At 40.3% G+C, this 22,118-nt stretch overlaps 1 long non-coding RNA gene across 2 annotated transcripts in view; it reads left to right on the forward strand.

Annotated features, from left to right (window-relative positions):
• LOC130475200 (uncharacterized) overlaps positions 1-21,883 on the forward strand; it is a 64,391-nt gene extending 42,508 nt beyond the window's left edge. For both annotated transcript variants that reach the window (XR_008933234.1, XR_008933235.1), the window contains exons 3-5: positions 15,725-15,823; positions 21,124-21,278; positions 21,368-21,883. This is a non-coding gene — a long non-coding RNA (uncharacterized LOC130475200). The remainder of the gene's footprint in view (positions 1-15,724; positions 15,824-21,123; positions 21,279-21,367) is intronic.
• The last annotated feature ends 235 nt before the right edge of the window (positions 21,884-22,118 follow it).

The following is a 22,118-nucleotide window of genomic DNA, read 5'->3' on the forward strand; positions in this document are numbered from 1 at the left end:
CACACAGTTTCTGAAAACACAGCCCAATTAAATGAAAAGATTTAATTTCGATATTTTTCATTGAGTCTGCACTATGTGTACATTTGTGCTAAATCGCCTGTATTTCTTCATCTTATTTGCCAAAAAAGAGGTTCCCGCTTTTTGAACTATTACTATAGGATCTAGCTTTCCCCAAAAATTACACTTTTTGCATAAATGTGCCTAATTACCTGAATTCAGTTTTGATTAGCAGTGTTAATTGATGCAGCTGTGGATGGGATCTGTTTACCTAAATTACCATGTGCAAACAGCAATACGTCTGAAAGTGAATATGCTGAACTGAAAATACTAATTAGCTGAGACAGATTGTTATTCAAGTCACATCTCAGAGCCTTTTTAATGAAAGGCTGGATATGTCAGGGCTTTATGATATGCAGACAGAAATGTCTATATTACATACGATTTCCTAAAGTTAATTCATGAGACCAGATGGGATGTCGGCTGGGCTCCTCATGACTTGCTTCTAGTGTTGTGAATATTGTGCTTTGCTGATAACATAGACCTTGTTTACGGTGTGTGTCTGTGGGTGTAAAAATTGAGAGCAGCCTATTGTATTCTTTCACACTATGCCACATAACTAGGTCTAAACTGAAACAATTAGCATTCCATATATTGGCCAATTGTGTCTACTTTCTGCCCTAAACAATACTGGAAAAACAGCTTGCCAATTTAAGAAATACAGCCATGCATTTATGAAAGCCAAAAATAATCAAGTAAGAGTAACAAGTAACAGTTAATTCGTTATTTTGTTATCTTGCATTAAAAAGTTTTTTTAAAAAAAATTCAAGTGGAGGAATAGCCTAATTCTTATCAGACACATTTTTAAAGGCTATGAAAAACCAGAATTTACACTGGGAAGCCAATATACTCAAGCACATGGAATGCTACTGAGTCCATGGAATGCTACTGAGAATTTTAAGCAGTTGTAGGAGCTAAGAACAATACCAACTATCTGTGCAACCTTGTGCAGAGTTTTACCAGTCAAAGCCTATTGACACTGATGGCCTTAAACTAGAGCAACTCTGCATAGGTTTGTGCTTTAGGACAGCTGTTCCACTTAGACTGTGAAAAGTGTTTGTATCCCCTGGAACTTCCTGAAGATTTCAGCACTGCAGTGATTCCCGAAGTAGCAGAAGCTTATAAGTAGGCAAGCGAATTGAGTGCTAGCATGTGATAACCCTGCCTTCTGGTAATAGTTCTTGTATTATCTGGGGACCAAACTAGAGGGTTGGGAAAATCCACATTTGCTTAGCATCTCTCCACCCATTCATGTGTAAATCAGAAAATGTTTGGTGTTATCAGCTTGTTTTATAGAAAATGGAACATACAGGCAAGAGGCACAAACCCCCACTTTCTCTCCAACGTACCTTGCCAACCTCCATTTTCTTTAAGACATTTTTCTCCTGTTGCAGCTCTAACATGAGAAGTGAGTTGGGCTGGAAAATAAATGCTTCAAACAACCAAGTAAGTACAATAAGGAGCGGGAGGGCTTAGTTCCCCTCACCCATAAACTCTCCTTTCTGTTTTTTTTTTTAAAGCACTCTAGAGGCTTATGCATGGGCACGTTCACTCACATTTGCCCCTGGTCTGTCTCAGTTGTTCCTTGGAGTTATGCATGAGTTTTTCATCCATTAGAGATGACTTTGCTGCCAGCCCTCACAAATCCCAGGACTTCCTGTTCCTTTATTAATCCAATTCTTCCATCTCCCCTGAGCTCAGCCCAGGTGAAATCCCCATGCATAAGGCAAAGTGTGGGACATGGAAGCTTGGGGAGTGACGTTTTTCTCGCAGACAGCACTATAGCCGATTACAAAGCAGCGTGTCAAGGAGCAGGCAATAAATGCTTCCTGTTTCCTGGGAGTTCTTTCTGAGCAGAAGAAAAGATTTTAGAAACGAGGCTTGGGTTTCCTCTCCCTCTCCCATTCCTTTTAGAGAGCTCCGTTTTCTAAAATGCTTTTTTCAGGGCACTTGGGTTTCTGCGGGGTGGGGGGGGTGGACTTTCTCTCACAGTAAGCACTAAAGCCAATTACAAAGCGGTGTTTCAAATGCTCAAATGCTTCCTGATTTGAGCTTGGAGACTGCTGGTGCATAGATCCACAACAGGAAAGTGTGGGTCCAGCAAGCAGCGATTCTCAGGTAAAACTCCCATGCATAAATGACCTCTATCTTTTACAATAAGGACTTCTCAGTCTTTTATTTGCTGGAGTGAAATACATGTGGGGGTAATCTGTTGTTGGCCTCAGTTTTTCTCCTGAAAATGCTCCCTTCCTCCCCACATTCCTGCCAGAGGGAAAATGGAATTGGAGAGGGAATGGAGCTAAGTTTATGCCCCTCTCCTTCCTACTGATTATTCCCTACAAATTCTCCTTCCCCTTCATTTGTGTTACATTGACAAATAGAGGTTTGGGAATACGTGGTGCCAAGGTAACATATAGTCCAACCTTTTGTATTGATTCAACAAGTGTATGGTCTGAAGAAATCAGAGTGAAAACTAGATGTTTTCCAGCACATTGGACACAGGAGGGGAAAGAATGGAGTCCTTCAGGACCTACAGAAACACTTACAAAGAGATGATAAACATTTGCTATTACTGTCTTGTCCTGACCTGGATGGCCCAGGCAAGCCTGATCTCATCAGATCTCAGAAGCTAAGCAGGGTCGGCACTGGTTAGTAATTGAATGGGAGACCACCAAGGAATACCAGGGTCTCTATGCAGAGGAAGGCAATGGCAAACCACCTCTGTAAGTCTCTTGCCTTGAAAACCCTACAGGGTTGCCATAAGTTGGCTGCAACTTGATGGCACACCATACACACACACTCACACACTACTGTCTTAGACCTCACTATCTGGAAATAAAGTTTCCTTTGGACAGTAGTTCCACAAACACGAGCCAGATAACACTGTTATGTATTGCTACACCCAAATACACGCTCATTCACAGTTTTCCTTGTCAGTTTCCAGACACATATTATCAATCTTGGCCTGAAGAGATGTCTCAGTACCATTTGCAAAAGTGGCACATGTCAAGGAGATGGCACCAACAAAGTTCACTGAGTTACCTTGTGTTGTGAAGTGAGGAAGTTGAGGGACAGGAAAAGAGCTTTTATAGTGGTTGCACCTATTTTATAGATCAGCAGCCCAGGTAAGGTAAGCAAAACACCCAACTGCAATTTCACAGTCACTGTATAACCTTCCTTGTCCATTTATCTTTCTATTGGTAATGATGCAATTTAGGATGAGCTTTTGAGAGGATCTGACCAGTGGATCAGTGATATTTTGTCTAAGCCTCCAGATGCATCAGTCTCAGCTGTGAACTGGTGCTTTTGGGGCTGTGATAAGCTGGTTAAGGCAGAATACGCTGAAGGTGAATCCGAAGAAGAGGGAGGCAATGCTTGTCAGAAAGGCTGATGCTTTGGAAAAACTGGATCTGCTTCTTTTGGATGTAGTGGAGTTGGCATTTGTACAGTACGGACTCATGAACCCAGCCTTACTGTTTGAAAAGCAGTTTGGCACTCAGGCCAAAATTGACTGCTGTCAGATGTGTTTAGTTTGCCAACTCTCTATGCTAATCCATTCTTTTGTCACCTCACAGTTAAACTACTACTCTGCATGGGCCTGCCCTTGAAAGCAACCCAGAAACTACAACTAGTTCAGAATGCAGCAGCCCAATTATGGCTAGATGACAAGAACAAATTTCACCTATTTTAAAAAGATAAATGGTTACACTGGCTGCCAGCTTGTTTCCATGTTCAATTCTAGGTGATGGCTATAACTTTCATGGACTAGGACCCACATATCTGAAGGGCCATCTCTTCCCTCATATGTCCCCATTCACCAATTATACTCCTCTGACTGCTTTTTGGTTGTTCCTTTGCTTAAGGTCGCCTGCTTGGCATCTAGCCCTTTTCAATATTGCTTCTCATTTTGAGGAATGGCCTTCCTGAAGAGGTGAGGAGGGCACTGTCCTTAGAAATGGGTAAGAGCTACTGTAAGGCCATTTTCCTTGCTAAGGCTTTTAATGGGGTTTAAGCTCCAGGCATTTGTTGCCAGGAATGTTTTGTTGTTTTGGAGATCTATTGTATTGTGTTCAGCTTCACTCTGAATTTTGAGCTACAAGGAAATGGTGGGGTATAGGGTTGTGCATATTGATAAACCCAAACCAAAAATAAACGTTTACCAAATGCAAAAACCTGGGGATAATGCCGAAGCTGAATAGGCAATTCCCAAAAAAGCTGAATAGTTATTCGGTTTTTTTGATTCGGCTATTTGCCTTTGTTCAGAGGCACTGCTCTGTGCTTTCTGGTTTTGTTAGGGCCCTTTTGAGGTAGGGGTCATGTAATTGGAGCCAGCTTGATCTCACCAACTGACAGCAGTGAGCTGACCTGATCTGCCCTTTAAAAGGTGGGGATCATCCAGTCCGGAGAATGTTAGCTGCTGTCAGCTGCTCATGGCCCTTCTGAAGAAGACTCCCTCACTTGCGTCGATGAGCAATGTCCTTAACATGAGCTGCCTTGGTCATGACTTTGGCTGGCTCCGATATCGTTTCCCCACATGTTGACCATCTGTTGGAATCAGATTTTTCATTACCACAATAAAGGACTGCTCACAGGATGTCATTTGCTACTAAAAGGAATGTTTTCCATGCCTTATTTCTCTTGCATTTAAGCCTTTTTCCTCCGTTTGGAAGCTCATTTGCATGAACATCATGCAAAGCAACCCAGAAACAAAGGCAAACCCCAGACTTTGAGGTTCCAGCCTGGAATCACCTCTTTCTGCCAGTTCTCAGCAACGCTGAACTTTTGAACCTGATGGATAACTCAGCTCACAAATGCCTGGGGGATGGGGCAATCCCTTTTGCGAGTCCATAAAATGGACCCCCTGTTCCAAACTTTGGTGACCATCGAAGGAGAGTCCCTTGTAGCCAAGCTGCAAAAATGCCCTCCAGGAGTTTGAAAAAAATCCCCATTGACTATAATGGGTCCAAATTTTTCAGGAAACCTGAAAATAAGCTCAATACCTATATTTACCGGTATGGGTTTTCGTCTTATTTTGGGTTTACTGAAAAAAATCGGGCTGAAAAAACCCAAACCTGAAATTTACTGGGGAAAAAATTTTTTTTTTGCATAATCCTATTGAGGTATAATTGTTCCATACTTCAAATAATTGTATGTGTGGATATTATAGTTCTCTTGGAATTTGTTGTTTATTGGTCACTGTTTTTTCACCTCTTTGAATGTAGGAAAAGTGGAGTGTAAATGTCCTAAACAAAGAAAATAGAGAGAAGCTAACTAAAACTGATAGGATAGAAGGGAATGATGACTGGAATAATTTATGTCATATTCATAAGATGCTTAAATGTCAATCTGTGCAGAAAAAAGTTCAAGGTACAATACAAACTATAGATGGGAGAGGGTTATATGAATGGATACCATCCCTTATGCTAAGGAGCTTCCCATTTGTGTGCAAGTCTTTCATTTAGGGAAACATTCCAATATGCCCTTATTCCTCACCCTGCATTCTGAACAGGAGAGTGAGATCGACACCATATTCCTGTCTGTACACTTAAATTGACTGTAAAAGATGGGAAATACAGTGTTCTTTATCAATTATTTTCCACTATTGGCTCTTCTAGTGCCATAAAGCTGAAGACCCACTACTAATGGTGTTTCCCAGATTGAACCCAGAAAAGAGAAAATTAATTTCAAAAGGGTTCCAGAAAGGAATAATGCAAGACTTTGTAATCTGTGTATACTAGGGAGGATCTCAGTAGGGGTCCCCCCCAAAAAAAATTAGGAAGGGATAATGCAGTTGTAAGCACAAACAAATAACTTTATTGTATACAAAATAAAAGGAAATAAAAATTTAAAGAACCTACACTAAGCACCTAAGAACTGATTCCCTCAGGAATCTCACATGTACACACACACACACACACCAACAAAGGGGCAGAGGAAGGAGCCATCAAAGGAGGGTGGGGGAGCCTGTAGAGTACAGCAGGGGTTTTCAAAAAGAAACCAGGGTTCTGACCAGCAGAGGTCTGGACCAGGGATCTGAGGAACAATTTACTGGGTCTGTTTTGTGTGGTTTTTTTTTTTTTTTTTTTTTACAGACAGAAGGACTGCAGGTTGGTGGGAGTTTGACCATTCTGACTTTGGATTGGGTCAAAATAAAAAGTATAAATCTCATTGGCTGATTTAAAGTTAACTGCTGTCAAACTTCAGTGGGGGAAAATAATGAAAAAATACCTTGATTAGGCTATTGTGAGCCAAATCTGCATAGGTACAACATGCCTGGTTGAGGCAACAGGATTAACATACTTTAATGAAGTTGAAGTGATGTAGATCTGAATGGACACAAAAATCTGGGTGAGGTATTCTGATTAACATACTTCAGTTAGGTAGGAGTGAGCTAGATCTGCATAGACATACAGTGAGGGGGAAAAGTATTTGATCCCCTGCTGAATTTGTCCGTTTGCCCTCTGACGAAGAAATGACCAGTCCATAATTTTAACGGTAGGTCTATTGTAGCTGTGAGAGACAGAATAACAACAGGAAAGCCCCCAGAAACCCAGAAGACAAAAGTCAGAGATTGATGTGCATTATAATGAGTGAAATAAGTATTTGATCCCTTTGCAAAAGATGACTTAGTACTTGGTGGCAAAACCCTTGTTGGCAATTACAGAGGTCAGATGTTTCTTGTAGGTGGCCACCAGGTTTGCACACATCTCAGGAGGTATTTTGTCCCACTCCTCTTTGCAGATCCTCTCCAAGTCAGTAAGATTTCGAGGCTGATGTGTAGCTACTCGAACCTTCAGCTCCCTCCACAGATTTTCGATGTGATTAAGGTCTGGAGACTGGCTAGGCCACTCCAGGACCTTAATGTGCTTCTGTTTGAGCCACTCCTTTGTTGCCTTGGCCGTGTGTTTTGGGTCATTGTCATGCTGGAATACCCATCCTCGACCCATTTTCAATGCCCTGGCTGAGGGAAGGAGGTGCTCACCCAAGATTTGACGATACATGGTCCCGTCCATAGTCCCTTCGATGCGGTGAAGGTGTCCTGTCTCCTTAGCATAAAAACACCCCCAAAGCATAATATGTCCCCCTCCATGTTTGACGGTGGGGATGGTGTTCTTGGGGTCGTAGGCAGCCTTCCTCCTCCTCCAAACACGGCGAGTTGAGTTGATGCCAAAGAGCTCGATTTTGGTCTCATCTGACCACAACACTTTCACCCAGTTCTCCTCTGGGTCATTCAGATGTGCAATGGCAAACAGCAGACGGGCCTGTACCTGTGCTGTCTTGAGCAAGGGGACCTTGCAGGCTCTGCAAGATCTCAGTCCTTCATGGCGTAGTGTGTTACCAACTGTTTTCATGGTGACTATGGTCCCAGCTGCCCTGAGGTCATTGACAAGTTTCCCCCATGTAGTTCTGGGCTGCTTCATCACCGTTCTCATGATCATTGCAACTCCACGAGATGAGATCTTGCATGGAGCCCCAGACTGAGGGAGGTTGACAGTTAGGGTTAGGGTTAGGGTTGTCACCTTCTCACCAAGCTGCTTGGCAATAGTCTTGTAGCCCAGTCCAGCCTTGTGCAGGTCTACAATCTTGTCCCTGACATCCTTGGACAGCTCTTTGGTCTTGGTCATGGTGGCTAGTTTGGAATCTGATGGATTGATTGCTTCTTTCGACAGCAGAACCCTAACCCTAACCTGGCTGGTTGATAGGGGATCAAATACTTATTTCACTCATTATAATGCACATCAATCTCTGACTTTTGTCTTCTGGGGTTTTTCCTGTTGTTATTCTGTCTCTCACAGCTACAATAAACCTACCATTAAAATTGTGGACTGGTCATTTCTTCGTCAGAGGGCAAACGGGCAAATTAGCAGGGGATCAAATACTTTTTCCCCTCACTGTAAAAGTCTAGATGAGGCCACATCTCTCCTGAAACAGGATGGAGGGCAAATTAATTACTTGAGTGCCCCTCATGATTGAGTGAAAAAGGAACTGGCAGTTGGTTAATGACATAGCACTGTCCTTGGGCTGGGCAAAAACCTCTGGGGTATGTCAAGATATTGGGTGATGTCTCCACTGTTGAAAAGACTTTTGTTATTGAGAAAGATATGCCACTTTGCTGGGAGAGATTGCACTTTTTCTGCTTTCCTTGCAGTAACCCCCTTCCTCTTAATTCCTGGGAATTTCCAATGTCATGGTTTAACCCAGGTACCTTATCGGGACTCCCCAAGTTTCAGATTCCCTGGCACTTTGGCTGTAAAAGGGAGTGCCTATTAAAACAATTAAGTCCAAAATAAATGGGGAATCTTCCCATCCAAGGGGTTGGCTGGAGGAGGGGGTGGGTTCCTCACAATGGTATACTATGTTCTGCATAATGAACAAGTCATTTTTCAGCTTCTTGTTTGTTTCTTACACTTTGACTATTAGGCTTAACAAATAGATTATCTCACATGGTAAAATTGTTTCTGGTTGATACCATTTCAGATTGCAGGTGGGAAATTGTATTTTGAGTGCTATTGCATGGGGAAAAAATCTTAGCAGTGAAGTAGCTATGCTTTATTTCCCATCACCCTGATAGCTACTATTTTATGTAAGTTGATTTATTTTTAAAAAATGGGGGAAAGCATTTAATCATGAGATTTCCCTTCTTGCAGTCTGGAATTAAGAATAGTCTGACAACCTTCTTGTGCAGACCAGGGCTTGTTCAAATGTGTGAGGGCTTTGGGGAATTGGTTCTTTCTAGAGAAAGAGAGGACTCATAAAACAATAGCAAGAAGGAAGCTGGATAGATATGAAGGACTGAATGAGTAGGATTGCCAGGTCCCTCTATGCCACCAGCGGGAGGTTTTTGGGGCAGAGCCTGAGGAGGGAGGGGTTTGGGGAGGGACTTCAATGCCGTAGAGTCCAATTGCCAAAGCAGCCATTTTCTCCAGGTGAACTGATCTCGATTGGGTGGAGATGAGTTGTAACAGCAGGAGATCTCCAGCTAGTACCTGGAGGATGGCAACCCTATGAATGAGGGCCACATTTGCAGAACTGTAACCACTGCATGCCAGCTCGAAGAAAGTGTCAGTGTGTTATAGGTGCTGAAATAATGGAATAACAAATAATAATGATCTAGCAGCTTATTTTTAAACTTGTATTTAAGATCCTTAGGGCAAGAAGGATGCCTATCATTGTACAATGCAAAGTACAACAGCTCCTGTGAGCCTGCTCACAGTCTCTTGGCACTACTGTAATATATGTGTTAAATAATTCAGTACTCATAAAGACAGGAAACTGCAGAGATAGAGGGAAGAGATTCTGGGCAGCCAAAGCTGAACACAGCATGATAAAATATTGGTCCTTGCTTTGGTTGCATCAGCAGAGAGAGACCAAGAGCTGTGCCATCCTGGAAATGCATTGAAACAGACGTGTTATCAGCAAACTTGCCAGCTGGTAAAGGGAATTGTTCTCTGATCCTCTACTTTGTTTAACTCCTACTCAGTGATCCCTTAAGCTGTTTCTGGGCCTTGCAAGGGTCAACAGTGCATAGATCTAGGAATCCCCTTTTGATGTTGCAGAAATAGCAGCATCCATTCCTAACATTCCTCTACAGATACAAGACTGATTTGACCCCTTACATTTTAAATATGTTGTAGCCACCATGAAGTTATTTTGGTACATCAGTTTCACATAGTGAATCTTTCATTTGAATGTGTGGAAGCCGGTATTTATCACATCAGGGGAGCTCTAGTTTGTAGTGGTACCTTTTATCAATGAATCATTTTAAGCAGGTTCTTGAGGCTTTTGTAGATGTTTTTGGCTGCCTTTAAATGTGTTTCATTTTTACTGAGTAAGTTGGTCGTACTATATAATCATTAGAGTTAGATAGTGAACCATAATTTTTCAAAATATTATTAACAGTGTGTGTGTGTGTGTGTGTGTGTGTGTGTATACACACACACATATATATACACTGTATATATAAATATATATACACACTGTTAATATATATATATATACACACACACACTGTATATATATATACACACTGTGTATATATATATATATACACACTGTGTGTATATATATATATATATATATATATATATATATATATATATATACACACACACACACTGTATATATATATACACACTGTGTATATATATATATATACACACTGTGTGTATATATATATATATATATATACATATATATATATATATACACACAGTGTATATATATTATCATCATATCATCTATATATCTAACAGTGAGGTGCGGGGGCTATCTGCAGATACATAAATCTACCGATTGGGCCCATTCGCACAGAAAAAAATTCAACAAGCTTGAGAGCCCCCCCCCCTGCCCACGTTTGCAGGAAAAAAACTAAGAACTTCAAACAAAAACAGAGGAGTGGTTAAATCTGCCAAAAACACAGTAAAGTTATCTTCATTTGTACACAGAATGAGGCTGTGGGGGTTACTGCACTTTGTATTCCCAGCGATGTATTAAGAGTTTGAAAATGTTGTAAAAAACATCGCTTTAAAAGGGTTTTTAGCTACCACGGCTTATAAATGGTTGGAAGACATCTTCACAGCTAAAGGGGCCAAACAAAGTGCGAACAGTATTTTTTATAACGTTTTCAAACTCTTAATACATCAGTGGGAATACATAGAAAGTGCGAACAGTATTTTTTATAACATTTTCAAACTCTTAATACATTGCTGGGAATACCTAGTGCGGTAACAGCCGTAGTCTGGAACGCCGTGAAGGAAAAAAATTCCAGAAGAAAAGGCAGCTAAGACCAAAGAACCCATAGGGCTGGTAAGGAAGACAGATAAGGGAGAGTAGAAAGAATTTGCAAAAAGGGTAAGTGGTGAAGACAGAAACCTGATAAAATGATGGAAAGGAACATTTGTGGAAAACTTTGCTAAGGGCCAAGACAAACTGTATACTCTAACCAGGAAGCAAGAAAGAGAAAAACCTTGAAAGCAGGAAGCATGTACATGACAAAAGAGTCAGAGAAAAAGCTGGACTGAAACAACTTCACACAGGGCCTATAGACAAGATATTGTATGAGTTACTGAAGTGACAGGAATGTAGGCAAAGGAGCTTGTTGGGCTGTTGATATCCACTGAGATGCACTGAGTCAAGAAGCTGAGGCAGCTTTACAAGAGTATTCAAAAACTGCTACTGGTCCATCCTGCAGCAACCAGATTGCCAGTGGAAGCAGGCTGCTGGGACCATATTGGTCTTATTTAGTATCATTTTCACTAATTGCCAGTTAGTTTCTGTGCTCAAAATATTTTATTGTTACCTTTAAAACTGTAAATGGTCTGGGATCACAGTATCTCAAGGGTGATGTTCTCCTATATAAGTAATCTTAAGAGATCCTTCTTCGTGTATTCCCTTGCCTGAAGAACAGCAGGTGCCCCCCAAGAGATAGTGCTTTCTCAGTAGCAGCTTCACATGGAATGACCTCTCATGCAAGTTCATCTTTCCTTTTCCTTACCCCCATTTTATCCCCTTCCTTGAGAGCACCTTAGGGGTTATAAGATGTGAAGCTGTTATTTGATTATGCAATGAAGCTATGACTTTGCATATAGTTATGATAAAGTATTTTAATATGCTGTTAACTGTTTATTGTGACTGGAGTATTCTGCTGAACTTTTAAAATTCAATATTCACTAATTCTACATTTCCTATGGCTGTAAGCTACTTTGATGATCCATTCTTGGATAGAAATCTGAGCTGTGAATGTTTTTAATAAGAATAAATAAGGAGTTTGTAGATCCATCAAGGGTCCTCTGCTTTTAACAGCTTCATAGAAATTGTATATTTCAGGAGTCTACAACCTTTTTGAGCCTGTGGGCACATTTGGAATTTTGAGAGGCGGTTGTGAGTACCATTCCAAAAAAATCTTTTAGAAGAGGCAGAGCCAAACCCCAAATGGCTCTGATTTGTTTAAAAATATGCATGTGTTTTAGGATACTAGGAAAGGAAACAAATCATATACCAGTGTGATCATGCCTTTTTATGCTGGCAATGCAAATGAAAAATTTAATGGCTTATAAAATAGGGATACTTATCTGCTAGGAATGTGGCAAGAAGGATTCCTTGGTGAAGAATAGAATCTCTGGTTGGGACAAAAAGGTTACAATCAAAAATATATTTCCCACTGAAAGAAATGGTAAAAGGTAAAAGTATTAAACAACTTTAATTCAGTAATAAAGAATCTAGGTGACTTACACACAGCCTGGGGAATGCCCTTATGCACAGAGAAGCAGGATCATATTCCAATAGTGTCTCTAACTGTACACATTATTGTCAACTTTTAAAATTGAATGACTACTATTGGTTCCCATTACAAAACTCCAAGCTTTACATTTTGGAAGAGTGTTACTGAAATCTAGTTTTTGGCTTTCATCACCAGATGTTTAGCCTCCAATACGAAGTGCAGTATATGAGCCTTCCCTCCACTGTGTCACATTTTTCTACTATTTAATAATTCCAAACCTTGTAAATATCACATATCAAAATTATGGCCAAGTCCAAAATATTCAATGCATTCTGTGCTATTGTTCCATATTCTTGTTACTATCTAATGAACAATATTTATTGATACTGATTTTAAAATTTGTATCCCATTTTTCCTCCCAATTAAGGCTCCCAAAACTGCAACAATGAATAGAATGCATTTTTTCTGTGTGAAATAATTTCCATTCCCATTTACTGATAAAGACTGACATGATTAAGGAGGCAATCCCATTACCCAGAGTAGGTCCATGGCCAAGATGAGGCTAATAAGTGCATCGTCATACCTGGATCACTGATTTGTTCCTCCCAAGATTGTTTTTAAAGGCTTTTAAATTTGTGGCATGCATACATAAAAAAACTAGAATAAGGAAGGTTCTGGTTTGAAAAAATGGTGGCAGTGTGGTGTAGTCTTTATGACTAATCATGCTGGCTCAGTCAGGCCCCCAGTTCCTCTCCCTGCCCAATGCACCAGCAGGAGAAATTTGGATGAAAAAGTGATGCCATTTCTGGTCAGGTAACCAGAAGTCATGTGATGCATCACCAGGACATTCTAGCAAATTCTCCAAAACTCTATGGTAAAACCCTCGTCTGGCAACCCTAGTCAGGCTTTAAGCCTGCAGCTTTGTCTAGCTGTAACCATAACCATGTAATACAGCCAAATAAATTGGATAAATCAAATTCCTATCGTTCTGTTTGTTGTTAACTAGCCAGGAAAGCAATCCTGGCACGTGGCTATATTTTCTCATGGCACTTTGTCAACAGCAGCATGGGAGATAACTTTAAAACAATGAGGAATGCCAGTTTCAGGGCTAACAGAAAAAGCACCTCACTTTGATGGTTCAGATGGGTGTGTCATTTTTGCCATTAATATATCAAATGTTTTGTTTCAGCTTTTTAAATGCCCCCCAAAAGTGTTGTCTTTAAACATTGGTCATTTATGCAGGGGAAATTTGTGTTTGGTTTGCTGCACAGTTTTCTGCTCCGAATTCTCAAACATCATATGCATGAGAGCTCCCCACCCCCAAATTCCAGGAGTACCTTGTGATTAAGTAGGCATCCCCAGTGAATCACAGAACTTCTGAGTCCCTCCCCCTGAAAATGCAGCCTTGTTGCACTTTACTTGGAGGGGCGGGTCAGCTCTTAAAGGGGCTGTGTGTGCTTTTGCTGGGTATTCCTCCCTAACTTTCTTCTACAGCTCCCTGCCGGGAGCTGCATGCCTTCCAACTTTTGCAGCCTCTCTTCAGTGCCTTCCTGCACATTTCATGAAGATTTAACTCCTTCTTTTGTGCTGTGCTTTGAGAGAAGGGGTTGGATGGGAGGGACAGACATATGGGAGGGAGAAGCCAAAATGGGTGTGGGGAGAGAAACCCAAAGTTAAGAGATATGCATGGAAATAGTGGGAATTTGCGTTGCTCTTGCCTCGAAGCAGTACTGAAATTCATTCTAAAACGATCCTAGTACTGTGGGGGAAGAACGAGGCCAGAGCGAAGTCACGTCTGAAGGTCGGTAAAATTATGAATAATGCAATTAAGCCTTGAAGCTGGCCAGCTGGGCCTGCAAACTAAATGCCCCTGCATAAATGGCCATTGTTTCTCTTCTCTCCTTCTGCCCCTCCCCACATGCCCCAGTTGAGAAACAGCTCCAGTTCATTTGAGAATATCTGCCTCCATTAGTGGAACAATTTCCAGTCCTTTTCTATACCGTATCCTCCTCAACCTTTCTGTTTTCTAAAACCTTATCATGTTGCAGTTTTGAAGGTGTACACAGCCTTCAGTTGCAATCCCTTGTTGCTCTAAATGTGTTGGCCTTAAGAGGAGGAAATGTGAAAAGATATGGAAATTTCTTTCCTATTCAAGTGGAAACTATTTTAGAGAGCTTTAAAGTAGGTTCCATAAGCATAATGTGGCAGATGAAGGCACAGAACCATACTTTTAAGTCCATTAAAAATGTCTCGGAGCACTTGAACAGGGAATACTGATTTTGTGTTACAGCTGCAAGACAAATGACTTGTTCAGGAATGAAAATCTAATGTTAATTAATCTTCATCAAGGATAATATGACTTATGTGTTGTAAATCTTATTTGATTTAAATTGCAGCAGGAGGAAAAGGGCTGGCTGACTAGCTGTATGTATGGCAGTGCCATATTGATTACAGGCCATTTGGGGATGTTGAGTGAGAACATCAAGCAAATACAACAGGCTCTTTTTAAAACATAGCAAAAATAACTACATTAACAACAGAAGGTGCTAAATATTGAAACAACCATTTTAATATTTTAATGTTATTTTTAAAATATATATACTCTGACCTGGATGGCCAGATCTCAGCTGCTAAGCTAGGGTTGCCAACCTCCAGGTATTAGCTGGAGATCTCCTGCTGTTACAACTGATCTCCAGCCGATAGATCGGTTCACCTGGAGAAAATGGCCGCTTTGACAATTGGACGCTATTCCATTGAAGTCCCTCCCCTCTTCAAACCCCACCCTCCTCAGGCTTTGCCCCAAAAACCTCCCACTGGTGACAAAGAGGGACCTAGCAACCCTATGCTAAGCAGAGTCAGCCCTGATTAATACTTGGATGAGAATACTAACCAAGGAATACCAAGGGTGTTATGCAGAGGAAGGCAATGGCAAGCCACCTCTGAACATCTCTTGCCTTGAAAACCAAACCCTATGAGGTTGCCATAAGTTGGCTATGACTTGATAGCACTTCACACACACACACACACACACACACACACACACACACACACACACACACACACATAGTGCAATGTATGGTATGGGTAAATTTTTAAAGTTCATATATTTGTGCAAAATCAGCCATGCCTCTCCTTTGTCTGTCTATCGCTTGATAGCAAATCAATAAAAATGATTAGAGTTGGCACCTCGCAAAATGTACGCCCTTAAACCACAAAGCCATAATACTGTGGAGGCGTCCCCCTCCCCCAACCTTTTCAAATTACATCCAAGTATCTAGGGAATTTCTCAGCGACTAGAAGTAATAAGGTTCAATCCATTTTACTAGTTGGCTTCGAATTCAGCTCCTCAGAAGCCTTAACTTATCTGTTCTTTTTATCTTGGCCTTGGCATCAATTCAGGGCTGTAATCCATGCATCTAATCTTTTTTTTTCTTCCTCCCCTCTCAGGTTTTGCTGGCGGATCACACTGTGAAAACTACAACCATGAAAGGCCTTCCATTTATTGCGCTCTCTGCAATTGTGCTATTAGCATGGGAGGCTAAGCTGGTATGTTGCCTTTTGAGAGGTGCTTGTGGAATTTAATTAGTTTTTAGATTTCATCTCCATCCCACATCTCCGTTTTCACCATCCTGTGTGATTTATGCTTCAGTAGCTTTCATTCTATAAAACTTTTTTGAACTTAGCTATGCCATTGCACTTTGCGAAATATTAAGAAGTGGAAGGGAAAAGGAGTCTAAATTGCTTCATGTTAAATTGATTTCACTTTAGTTATTATTGTGGGAGTTGGAATGTGACAGACACAATGGCTCAGCAAGTAAGTCCATTACCCCAGTGAGACACAGAAATGGACAGCTGTTCTAGCCTCTTCTCCTTTGCTCTTGGAGAAATGGAAAAGAAAACAGACATGCAGAGCACATTTGCTTAATACGTGTACCAAAGGTTCCTAAAGGTTTTCAGGCTACTGGAGTCTGCTCTTCATCTCGTAAATACTCTTGCATTTCAACCCAAAAATCCAGTTGTGCAAACTGCCTTGAATATGTATTGCCAATTCCAATCTAAATACACATCCCCATCCTGCTGGTCACCATATTTAACTGGCTGAATGCATCTTTTGGTGCAAAGAGGGATGTGCATCTAAACCCAGGGCCTCCAATTCATATGTGAAACTACACCCTTCAGCTACTGTATATCTGAATCTAGCTACATGGAGACTATGTGACTTCAGATGGAAGACACTGTGGGTAGGATCCTGACTAAATTTTCCAGTGCCAGCAGTAGATATAGGATCATTCCTCTGTATATTGTAGATGTATACAACATATTTTCAAGAACGTACTTCTGAAATGTTCAGTGTTTTCAGTGTTATAAAACTTAACTTGGTATCTATCCCATATGATGGCAGTTCTCTTCATTCAGACCTTTAATTGTTGCATGTGACTGCACCAGGATTTGGACCATTAGACTAACTCAACTCTTTCATGAATGGAAACGTCCACAGAAGAATATTTCAGTTAGAGTGTCTCCTCAGTGGAACAGGCTTCCTTGGGAGATGGTGGGCTCTCCTTTGGCGGTTTTTAAGCAGAGGCTAAATGGCCATTTGACAGCAATACTGATTCTATGAATCACTATGAATTTAGGCAGATTGTGAGAGAGAAGGCAGGAAGAGCTGAGCCAGTGCTTGGCTCTTGTGACCCTTTCTTGTATGCCCAGAGTATTGCTGATTGCCACATTGGGAAATCCTAAAATTTCTTGCACCAGTGTAGGGGTGTTGAGAACCCAGCTGAAGACAGGGGTCAGACTGCAGGCCATAGTGTTACACAGAAACTACAGAGACACTGTTAGCATCACAAGAGACGTCGTTTCCTGGTGCAATTTTCAGTGATCCAGCTATATGGGCTCCTTCCTGCACCTTCCTATACCAATAAATAAGGGCCATAGAATTACAAAAAACTCTGATCATTTCCAAAATTATTATCTTTCCTAATGATCCTTATCTCTCATATAATGGGGGGAAATAATCAAGTAACAGTGTTCAAAAGGTAAATGGCCCATGTTTTCTCATGCTGTCTTCCTTCATGATAATTCCTTTATCGTCCAAAGTGTGCTACCCTGTTAAAGAAAATGAGCATTGGTTCAGAGGAAATGAACAGTCCAATTATATTCTGTAGTGAACCGTGACAGCACATTTTTGTGCTGTTGTCTCTGCTCCTTAGGAAACCAGGTCTTGCCTCAAATGCAGTAAACACTCAGCTACAGAGAGGATAAACATGAAGTACGTGATGATATTCAGTACACATACTTGGATGAGAAATCACATCTAGCAGCAGAAATTGCTGCTTTTTTGAAAGACTAGGAATCTTCTTGGGACCCATTTTCAATATGAGGTTCAGCTATGATAACATAAAATAAGGCATGTACAAAGTGTTTTCCACTCACCAGTTAGCAATCTCCATCACCACCCCACAAATCTGAGATTAGAGAAGAGAGCTGTGATGACAGAGGCTGGAGCTTCCAATGAACTTGAGCCCAAGTACATTTTAGCAGTTAGCTGAGAGGTATAAGCAGTCTCCTTCCTTCACTAAGACCTTTTACTCCAGTGTGCTTCAGTGCACAGACAATAGCTATGGGAAATCCACATTGGGCTCCTTCCTGCACCTTCCTATACCAATAAATAAGGGCCATAGAATTACAAAAAAACTCTACTCTTGCCCCCATACTATGTTACAAATTTTTTTTGAGCAGATATAGTAGCACTGCTGGCAAATACGCAAGGCCAAGTATTTAAGAGGTCTGCTAGATAGATGACTTCAAAAGGTTTGGGGGCTCTTTAGATAGAGCAAATTAGTCATCTCTTGGCACAGATTCATGAGATTCGCTCCCTGATATAGACACAACCAACTCAAAGAGCCCCACTGTTTGCCAGTGAAAAAGCCTCTTTATGGTAGTAGGCTTTAGAATCTCAAACTAATGTCAGTGCTCTCCACTATATCTCAGGGTGTGCACCAATTTTTATGGTATTTTTCGAGTTCAAGCTGAATGACCTGGAAATTTTCAAAAAATCTGAAAAAAGCTGAATACTTATTTCGGCTTTTCCCACATAATCAAAAAATTTTTAAGTTAATACACCCGAAACCAAAAAATACATGGCACAGCCCTGAAGGAAGGGGGGGTGTCAGTGCGAGCCCAGCCTTCACTTTTGCTTCGCTGCCACTTCCAAACTCAGCATTATTTGGGATCAGCTTTTTTGGCTCCCTTTTATTGCCATCATTTTTGGGGGGGTATAAAAATCCCCCCCAAAAACAAAAAGTATTTTTCAGGGTTCCCCCCCCCCTATTTGGCTTTATTCGATGCACACCCCTAGTTGCTAGCTCTGAGTTGGGAAATACCAGGAGATTTTGGGTAGAGCCGGGGGGACGGGGTTTGAGGAGGAACGGGACCTCATCAGGGTATAATGCCATAAGGTCCACCCTCCAAAACAGCCATTTTCTTCAGGGGTACTCATGTTAGCCATTTGGAGATCAACTGTAATAGTGGGAGATCTCCAGATGCCACCTGGAGTTTGGGAACCTTACTGCATCTATGAATCTTCCTACCAGGCATAATAAATAACTTACAATGCTGTAAGCAATAATCCAGAGTAGTGGTGTAATGTTGATGCAGGAAAGATTTCAGGACCATGCCTGGGTATTTGTGTTCAACACATTTTATATAGTAAGGATTACATTTAAATAATACATATTGTTCAGGTAAGCATTGACTGAATCCATTGACAGTGGTAGTAGTTAGCATGTCAGACACTGGGTTACCATCTCCACTCTATTATGAAGCTCACTGGATATTCTTGGGTCAGCCGTTATCTTTCACCCTAACCTACTTCACAAGGCTCTCATGAGAATAAAATGAGGCAAAACCACACATCTGCCACCTGAGCTCTCTGAAGAAAGAGTAGGAGGGGGGAATTAAATAAACTCTCCCACAAGAGATGTGGGTAAACTCTCCCACAAGAGATAATACAAAACCTGTAGTGGTATCTAAATCTATGATCTTTTTTTCCTGTTATATTGCTTTAGATAAAACAGCTTTTGTTAGAAAAAGTGTATTTCTGTTGGTGTTTCACTGACTTCTTTCTCTGTGGGTTTGCATGGCAAAATCCCTTGTTTTACAGAAATGTTGGTCTTATATTAGGTTTGTGCATTAGGGAACATATTGGATCTTTTCAAAATTGAGCAGTTTTATGAATAAGCAATGACTTTCTAGTCTTATTGGTAGCTATCAACCCAACCAATCAAAGTCTGTCTTAATTTTAATGAATTAATTAACTTTTAAAATAAATATCACAGCATCTAAATCTTCACAATTCTGAGGATGTTTAATGGGTATTTAACCTTTTGACTAAATGCTGGAAATTAGTTTGTATGAAAATCTTCTTAAATACATGGCAAATCAAGAAATGAGGATAGATTGCTTACTTAGTATCATTTCTCTAGGGCATTAATTAGAGTGAAATCCACAGTAGTTTAATTAATTAATAATTTCTTTAATGACTGCGGATTTCAATCTGATTTTAATGGAAGATGCCCTGGATCATGTTAATCTCTCAGTTTTTCCAAATATTTAAGATCCTATTCAAACAAAACTAATCTGCATTTTAGTTAAAAGGATCCTTCAATCAAAAATCCTCAAACCCATGATGTTTTTAAAAGCCAATTAATTGATTAAAATTAGCAGGCTTGAATTGCTGGATAAACCTAGAAAGTCAGCAAATTTATGAAAGGCACAGCTAATTTTGCAGATACTGTGTCTTTCCTAATAATATACAAAAATTAAAATAATCACAATATTCTACATTGTCATATTAAGCAGACTTACCCACCTCAACATCCATTGAAATCAATGGTCTTCGAAGGTGAAACTCTACTTAGGACTGCACCGGTAGTAGTACAATTGGTAAATGCAAGCTTATTTGATTATTGCCTTATCCATAATTATGGGAAAAGTATTATGACAAGAGAGGGAAGACACTACAGTTCCATACTTATTTGTGTTTGCTGTGGTGTAGTATCTCTTTTGTTCTTTTCTTCTTTTTTGGTAGTAAAACTAAGGTAAATGAGGGACAATTACCACTGATATATTTTGAAAATTACATATATTCATTTTAAAGAATAACAACAACAGATAGTTTGAGGAGGGGTCTTGAAAAGATTACCAATGATGTCACCAATAAATTTGCATATTAACCAGAACTATTAAAACCCAAAACCGGCCATCCATATAAATATTCAGAAGGGTATGTATTTGTTATTGAGCCTACACCTCTAATATCTAATGTTACTTCTGTTGGTCATTAGTCAATGTAACCTTCATAACCAGACTTCTGTTTTGCTAGGATGGGGGAAACTGTAGTTTTACTGAACCCAAATAAGCCCTAGAGAGCCATCCATATAGCATAACTTAATAGTAAAACACGGAGCAGTTGTAATTGGAAAAGAAAAATATTTTTGATAATTCCTCTTCCCCCCCCCCCACATGCAAACACACATAAATGTATATGTGAGCATATCTGTCATGGCATATGTCTTTCAACAAAGTCTTGGGAAATGATGCAATTCAGCTGAAGAGAATTACTGCCCAGCAGATTCTTATTTATCTGTAGCTTAAATGCAGCTGCGTTTTTGTAAAAAACAACAACAACAAAGAAGCAGTGACTGTGGCAGTCCTACTTAAAGGATAGAAGAAAAAGGACACCCCTTGTTTTGTAATAAGGGGATTTTCAATTTAAAAGCGAGAGAGGGCCTGTTGTGTGAAGTATGGTTATTACATTCACTGTATTCTATCTCACTCACCAGGAGGCTAATAATGAAGGAGTCAGTAAAGGCGGCCAGAGCCATGAGGGTTATCTCGTGGCCCCAGATGCTGGATAAGTTGAAGAAGGCAGAATCGCTTCTGGATGACATTCAGGTCTGAATGATTATTTGACGAAGAAAAGACTATTCTTCCCAGGGTAAACAGTCCATTTCATTTGTCATCTGTATATGTTGGTCTAAAACATGTTTATATAGATCTCTATAAAGTTCACTTTATCACTTTCAGGTTCTCCCCCTTCTGTGTGACAATGAGCTTTCAGCAATACATTTCTGAGACAAAAGATCCACTCTGGTTCCAGCCACACCTAAAGGGAAGCTTTGAAGGAATTGCCAGGTTCACTTTTAATAATGAGAGAAAAATTACCCACATGGAGTCGGCAGAAAATGAAAAAGTAGCATGCCTACTGTGAATAATTCCAGCAAGTGCCAAGGGGCTAGTTGAGAAATGGCTTCGTGAGGTGAATATCTTTAGCTGTTACTTGGGGTTTTGTAACTATACAATCATTTTCTCTTTTAGGAGCCATGAATTTAAACATGTTTAAGCATAAGCATATTTTCTAGGCTAAATGGCTGTCAGAACTTTGTCACTATATTGAAAGACCAGATATCATCCTTATTGCTGTTATTTATGGCAACTAATTCAATTTATGCAAATATGCACAAGTAGCCACCAAAAGGCTCCCAGGGTGGGAGACTTAATAAATGTGTGTGTCTGAAAGCATCCCTGTGAATGTGTGTATATGTCTTTGTATGTGTCTTCGCTTCTTTATGGTAATTTTTTATTGTCCATTTTTCAAAAGGAGGGTTAGAAACACATTGGGGCTTGAATTCTTCCTAAAACAAGTTAAATATGTGAATTTATTTAACTTGTAGACTCTGGCTAAACCTTAATTTTTAATATATATATGCTATGGGGATACAGATATACACACAAGCTGTTCGGATCCTTCCACAAATCAATTCTTTTTCAGTATGAA

Source organism: Euleptes europaea, chromosome 3 (genome assembly GCF_029931775.1).
Source record: "Euleptes europaea isolate rEulEur1 chromosome 3, rEulEur1.hap1, whole genome shotgun sequence".
Classification (NCBI taxonomy): domain Eukaryota; kingdom Metazoa; phylum Chordata; class Lepidosauria; order Squamata; family Sphaerodactylidae; genus Euleptes; species Euleptes europaea.